The following is a 7,221-nucleotide window of genomic DNA, read 5'->3' as shown; positions in this document are numbered from 1 at the left end:
ATTGTATCTGCAAAATTCCTTCATCTTTGCCACATTCTGTTGGCTTGAAGCAAGTCAGGCTCTGATCCCACTCAAGAGGAAGGGATTATACAAGGCTCTGAGTCACTGGAGGTCACTCTATGCTGTGTCCACTATAGCTATTTTAGGAGAAACTGTATCATAGGCAAAATGAGTCTTGACTCTGAATATTCATGAGTCATGTTCTTCTATGAAAAACCTGTAAGTGTTACTTATCAAAAATTTTAAGAACAAGGTAAAGAAATGGTCATGATGGGCAGTATGACACATGTTTATCTTTGCTTACAATTAAACATTTAACAAATGTATGTATGTATAATTAATGAGTAAAGGGCATTAACTATATTTTCACCTGATTTTTTTAACAACAAGAATGTTAATGGTAACTTTCTACATCAGGACATAGATTTCAAAATCACAGCGTCAATCACAGCACAATCAATAAAAATCAAGAATTTTAGTTCCATGACCTCACATATTATTTTAGAATATGGCAAACCAGAAGCGGCCTAGCTTTTCTTTTCTCCCACTACTTCCCACCACCCACATTTGCCACAGTCCAGCTGAACTCCTCTTTTTTTCATCTGTGTCCCTTGTTTGGTGATTTCTATATTTTTACTGACTATATTGCAACCACATAGAATGCTATATTCTTCTGTCCATTTATCCAAACCCTACTTCTCCTTCAAGGACAACCTTTAAAGCAACTTATCACAGGACACCATTTTTTGCAGAACCTCCAGCCAATAGAAATGTCTCCCTTTTCTGAACTCTCATAAGTTCTCTTTTAGGATATCACTTTAATGCACTTATAACTCTACTTTTAATAGAGGTGTTTGTGTTTGCGTGAAAAAGTGTAACATGTTTCATAGCATTTCTGAGACTTATTAAGCACTCAGTGAATTATAAATTACACACACACACACACACACACACACACACATTTTTTTTCCTTCCATACTTCTTTTTTAATGTTTATTTATTTACTTTGAGAGAGAGAGAGAGAGAGAGAGTGCACGCTTGTGAGTAAGGGAGGCACAGAAGGAGAGGGAGAGAGAGAATCCCAAGCAGGTTCTACACTCAGCACAGAGCCTGACATGGGGCTCAATCTCATGACTGGGAGATCACAACCTGAGCCAATATCAAGAGTCCAGGGCTTAACCAACTGAGCCACCCAGGGGCCCCTCCTTCCATACTTATAAGTCAATGTTTTCTATTTTATGACATCCATCACATTGCCTTATATAACCATAAGTAAAGCATAAAAAATGATTGTGTTTTTTTGCATGTAATAGTAATGCACAATATTTTAAATTAGGACACTTTATTAATATGTAAATGTATTATAAAATAAATTTCAAAAGGTGAACATGGGCACATGATATTACTAGCTGTTGTTCAAAATAGTGGAGTAAAAGGTAAAATGTAATTTTAGATGTTAATCATAGAATAAGTCAATAATATTTTCTTCTGGTTTACACTGATTTATCATTGCTCCTTCATAGCCTCTGACGACATTCAAATTTAATTATTTTAAATTTTCAAAACTTTAACTTGGGCTTTTTGGAATTATTTTATTTAAGTTACCTTGTTCTATTGTCTTCCTAACAGTATGTATATATTGAGAGTATGATGGCTCCCATCAAGGAATTTTGTAAAATGTGTCTTCATATTAGATTTTGCTCAACAATTTTGTACATTTATTTTACCTTTTATTAAACTTTTCCTTTATACTTTTAATGAGAGGATTGCCTTTTGGTATTTTAGGCTGTTATAATCTGGTACTTTTTTCATCATTATCTTCTGGATTTTTGCTATCTTCCAAAGCCCAAAATTCCATAGGTAAAAAACACATATATATGGCAATCCTCTGTATGTATGTGTTTAAAATCTATTTTGACCCTTCTCACTTTCATATCAGCCAATAGCTATTCCAGGCACAGCTATCCATATATTCACTTTCCAAGTGGCAAAGTTTACTTTCCTTATCTTCCGTTAGACCTTTCCCGAGCCATATGATGTTAACCTCGATAGCACTTTAAAATTGCCACTTTTAGACCATTTCTCTCTGCTGATATTTTTTGTCCATTTAACTTTTATATTACTCTTCCCAAAAGCACAGATTTCAGATTTCTGTCTCTAAGTTGCCACCTAAGGGAATTTTCTAGTATTGTTTCTGTCGTTGCTGTCTGTTCTTACATATCACTCCAAAAGGAGGAAAGTGACAGATGTTGATTATTTTTTCCTGCCAAGTCTGTGTTTACTCTCTGATTTGACTAGTTTTTTTTCTAAAACTAATATTTTTATCGAAATGTGCCTTTGAACAAAACAATTATTTATCCCTTTATAAATTCACTTTTCCTGGTTCACAATTTATTCTGTTCCTCTTAACCTTTAACTCTTATACATTATATTATTCTCATGTCTCCCAGTCTTTTATCCTAATTTAACTTATACTTTTGCAGACCTCCATACATCATTCCAGTCTTTTTCTTCAGTGTTTCTTTGACTATCTTTGCCTCTTATTCCCAGTCTCCTCTTATCTGTGTATTTTCTCTTGCTCATATCAAACCTGGAATAGACAAGCCAACTATAAAATATCAACATGTCAGTTTTCTTCATCAGGCATCATCTGCCAAGTTTCCTTCTATCTAAAAAATCACTAACAATTTTTCTTTGCATATTTGGCATTCATTTGGTGTTCAAAATACAGGCTTCTCTGGGAGAAGACCAGTCGGTTGGAATCCTCACTGTAGTAAACCTGAGATGCCATATTTCTGTGGTATAGTAACACAATTATGCCATGGTAAACATTTTTTTCTCAAAAGACCAGGGGTTTATTTACAATAAAACTTTGTTTTGGGGGTCACCTCAGTGGCTCAGTTGGTTAAATGTTCAACTTTGGCTCAGGTCATGATCTCACTGTACCTGTGTTCAAGCCCCACGTCAGGTTCACTGTACCAGTGCAGAGCCTGCTTTGGATCTTCTGTCTCCCTCTCTTTCTGCTGCTCCCCTGCTTGTGCTCTCTCTCTCTCTCTCTCAAAAATAAATAAATAAGCATTAAAAAAACCCCTTGTGGTTTAATGAAAGTCTGGATTCAGAATACTAATGATTAAATCCACCCTCTAAAATTAAGGTATTGATTATAAAGTAATCTCATGTTAAAACACTCTTTAAAAACACATTGTCATAGAAGTTGTAAGACTTGAAAAAAAAGGCAGGTTCATCACCAAATTTATGTTCATCATAGGCAAAATCCTTTGAAGTCATGAGAAAGTATGTAATGTAAGTATTCATTCAATTAATTTATGTGCTTAATTATATAAATCCCCTGCTCTCATGAAGCTAACATTTCTACACAGATGATGAAAAACAACAAACAAACAAACAAGTGACCACATAAATATGTAAAAACCATAGTGAGCTAACTGGTCATAATAAACATGGAGAAATAAAAAGAAAGGGAGGGGTTGTGAGGTTTTAGCAATGGAGATCAGGGTAAATGGTACTTTACAATTTTAAATAGGTTGTTCACTGAGAACATGAAGCTTTAACAAAGACCTAGAGCAAGTGAGGGAGAACCCATGAGGATATCTTTATAAATCATGTCCCAGACAGAGGAATAAATAAGTAGTAAAGCCCTAAAATGGGATTAGGTGTTCAACAAACTACAAGGATGTTGTAGACTCTGGGTTTGGAGCTCTCTCTTGTCCAGTGAGAAAGTGGGATACAGGATTAAAAATGCGAGAGAGGCTAATGTCCAGGAGGAGACAAGAGCCCAGAGTAAGTGTCCTTGCTTTGTTTTTATTAGGATCAGAAGGCTTACAAACATGGTGATGGATGTGCACAAAGAAACAGTGAAATTGTGAACATTAACTCATGGGCATGAGGGAAAGGGGGTTTTGAAAATACATGGTGTTAGGGGTTTGGGTCAATACAAAACAAAATCCTGGTGCTGGACAGGAGGTTGTTTACAGTAGATGTGAGGCCCCACCTGTGTTTACCTAAACTGGTCTGGGGACAAGAAAGACACAGCATGATACCTCAGGGTCAACAAGGCACCTTTTGTTTGCTAATTAGCTCCACTCTGGACAACATCACCCGGCTATGATCTACAGCACTATATACCTATTTACCAAATTTGGTCCTTCCTTCCTGTGAAAGCATCCTTCTGCTGTTATACTAAGTTGGAGAGCATTTCCGCCCTGAATACCTAATCTTGTTTACTTCATCTTAGATGTTTTCACCCTGAGATTCCCTATTTCTGTACCTATGTCCTATACTGGGGGCCTTTGCCCTGTTTACCTAATCTTGTTTATCCAAACTTGGGTGTGTATATCCTATGACTTTGTATTTCTTTATGCCTTGTTAACCCATCAGTGAAAGCTCAGGGAATTCCTAAGCTTATTCTCCACACAAGGAAGCCAATGTGTGGACAGCAGAATGATCAAGACAAAGTGAGTAGGAGATGAGATTAGGTAGATAATGCTGGCCAGATAAATTAAGTGTTTGTATGTTTTTATAAGTGCTTTGGGCTTAACTGTAAGTGAAACTTGAAGTCATTGCAGGCTTTCAGTCAGAAAAAGACATAACTGAACTTCATCTGTTTCAAAATTTTGTTGTGGAAGGCAATACACTACAGAAAACTATTCAAAACATGAATAATAAAAAGTACATGACATGTAATTGCTATATTGTACTGCAAAAACCTATGTAAACAGAATTTTGCTAGATTCCCCAGATGCACTGACTGCCTTTTGAATGAAAATCTCCCTTCCTGCACTTTTTTTTTTTAATTTTTTTTTCAACGTTTATTTATTTTTGGGACAGAGAGAGACAGAGCATGAATGGGGGAGGGGCAGAGAGAGAGGGAGACACAGAATCGGAAACAGGCTCCAGGCTCTGAGCCATCAGCCCAGAGCCTGACGCGGGGCTCGAACTCACGGACCGCGAGATCGTGACCTGGCTGAAGTCGGATGCTTAACCGACTGCGCCACCCAGGCGCCCCTGCCTTCCTGCACTTTGAATAATCATTATCTTGACTTTTATGGTAATCATCTCCTTGCTCTATAGGTATACCAAACAGGTGTGTGTCTCTAAGCATTGTAATGAACTTGTTTGAAATTTGTGTGCATGGAATTCAACACTCTCCATATTGTTTTCTGCCAATTTCTTTAACTCAACATTAAAAAAAAAAATCTCATGTAGAAATACATAGATGTAATTCGTTCATTTGCATTGTTCTATAAATCAGGTTTTGTAATTATTTTTCTACTTTTTTTTTATTTTTAAGGCTTCCAGTTTGGGAATATTATGAACAATACTGCTATCAGCAATTATGTACATGTATCTTGGGTTACATAGCACATATTTTTACTAGCTAATACTTAGGGGTAGAGTTGAGAGTCCACAGAGTATGTAGTTTTACCTTTATGGATATTGACCAACTTTCACAAAGTGATTTTCAATTACATCGTCACCAGTATTAAGAGACAATTGCTCCACTTCAGAAATATTTGGTATCATCGGTCTTTATTTTTTCTTAAGTTTGCAGCAAACTTTATTGAATATGACCTCTGTTGGTTAATTTACTTTTGTTTGTTTATTATGAAGTTTTGCATTTTTAAGAGCAGTTTTAGGTTCACAGCAAAATTCAGGGGAAGATACAGAGATTTCCCATATATCTCCTGCCCCCATACATGCATAACCTGACGCATTAGCAATATCTCCCACCACCGTGGTATATTTCTTACAATTGATGAGTTACTTTGAAACATCATTATCACCTCAAATCCATAGTTTACATTATGTTTTACTCCTGTTGGTGTACATGCTATGGATTTGGACAAATGCATAATGACATTTATTCATCATTATAGTGTCACACAGAGTATTTTCACTGCCCTAAGGTCGACTTTGTGCAAATCCATCACGCTTGTAAGCCTCCTGATCCTAATAAAAACAGAGCAAGGACCCTTATCAGTACTCTTTTCTCCTCTTGGACATTAGCCTCTCTCACACTTTAATCCTGCATCCCGCTCTCTTGCTGGACAGGAGAGAACTACAGGCCCAGAGTTGACAACATGGAACATGTTTGCATATGCTTATTTGCCATCTGTATATCTTTGGCCCATTTTTAATCAAGTGCTTTTTTTTTAATTATCATTGAGTTTTAAGAGATCTTTATATATTTTGGATAATACCCATTTATCTGACATGTCTTCTGCAAAATTTTCTTCCAATGTGCCTTGTCTTCTCATTTTCTTAACATTGTTTTTTATGGAACAGAAGTTTTTAATTTCAATGGAGTGTAACTTGCCAATTATTTCTTTTATGGATTGTGCCATTAGTATTGATTCTAAAAGGTCATTTGGGTTTTTTCTAGGAGGGTTATTTTCTAGGAGTGTAGTAATTTTGTATTTTACTTTAGTTCTGTGATTCACTTTGCACTATTTTTGTGAATAAAATAAGGTTTGTGTTTCGATTCAAATTTTTGCATATGGTTTCATTTTTGTTTGTTGAAATAAGCCTTGCATACTTGGGATAAATCTCACTTAGTGGTGTGTGTGTGTGTGTGTGTGTGTGTGTGTATGCGTGGTGTATTACACAGTGTTGCTAATATTTTGTTGAGGATTTTCACGTCTATGTTCATGAGAAATATTGGTTTGTTTCTTTTCTTGTGATGTCTATGCCTGGTTTTTGTAACATGGTGACCCTGGCCTCATAGAATAAGTTAGAAAGTATTCCCTTTGTTTCTATCCTCAGAAAAAGACTGTAGATAATTGGTGCAATTTTTCCTTAAATGTTTGGGAAGACATTCATCAGCAATCAATGGGCCTTCTGCTTTATTTTTTGGAAGTTTTAAAATTATTGATTTAATTTATTTAACAGATATATGTTTATTCAGTTTGTCTATTTCTTCTTGTGTTAGTTTTGACATATTGTGTCTGTCAAAGAATTTGTCTAAGTTAACAAATTTGTGGGCATGGAGTTGTGCATAGTTTATTATTATTATTATTGTTATTATTATTTTAATATTTATGATCTATAGTTATAGCACTTTTTTCCTTTGAGATTTTAATCATTTGTATCCTATCTTTTTTCTTAGCCTGTCTAGGCTTATTGATTTTGTTGATCTTTCAAAAAAAAAAAAACAAAAACAAAAAAAGAAACAAAACAAAAACAGCTTTCTCTTTCATTTTT

Source organism: Leopardus geoffroyi, chromosome B1 (genome assembly GCF_018350155.1).
Source record: "Leopardus geoffroyi isolate Oge1 chromosome B1, O.geoffroyi_Oge1_pat1.0, whole genome shotgun sequence".
NCBI lineage: Eukaryota > Metazoa > Chordata > Mammalia > Carnivora > Felidae > Leopardus > Leopardus geoffroyi.
This window is presented reverse-complemented; position numbering follows the sequence as displayed.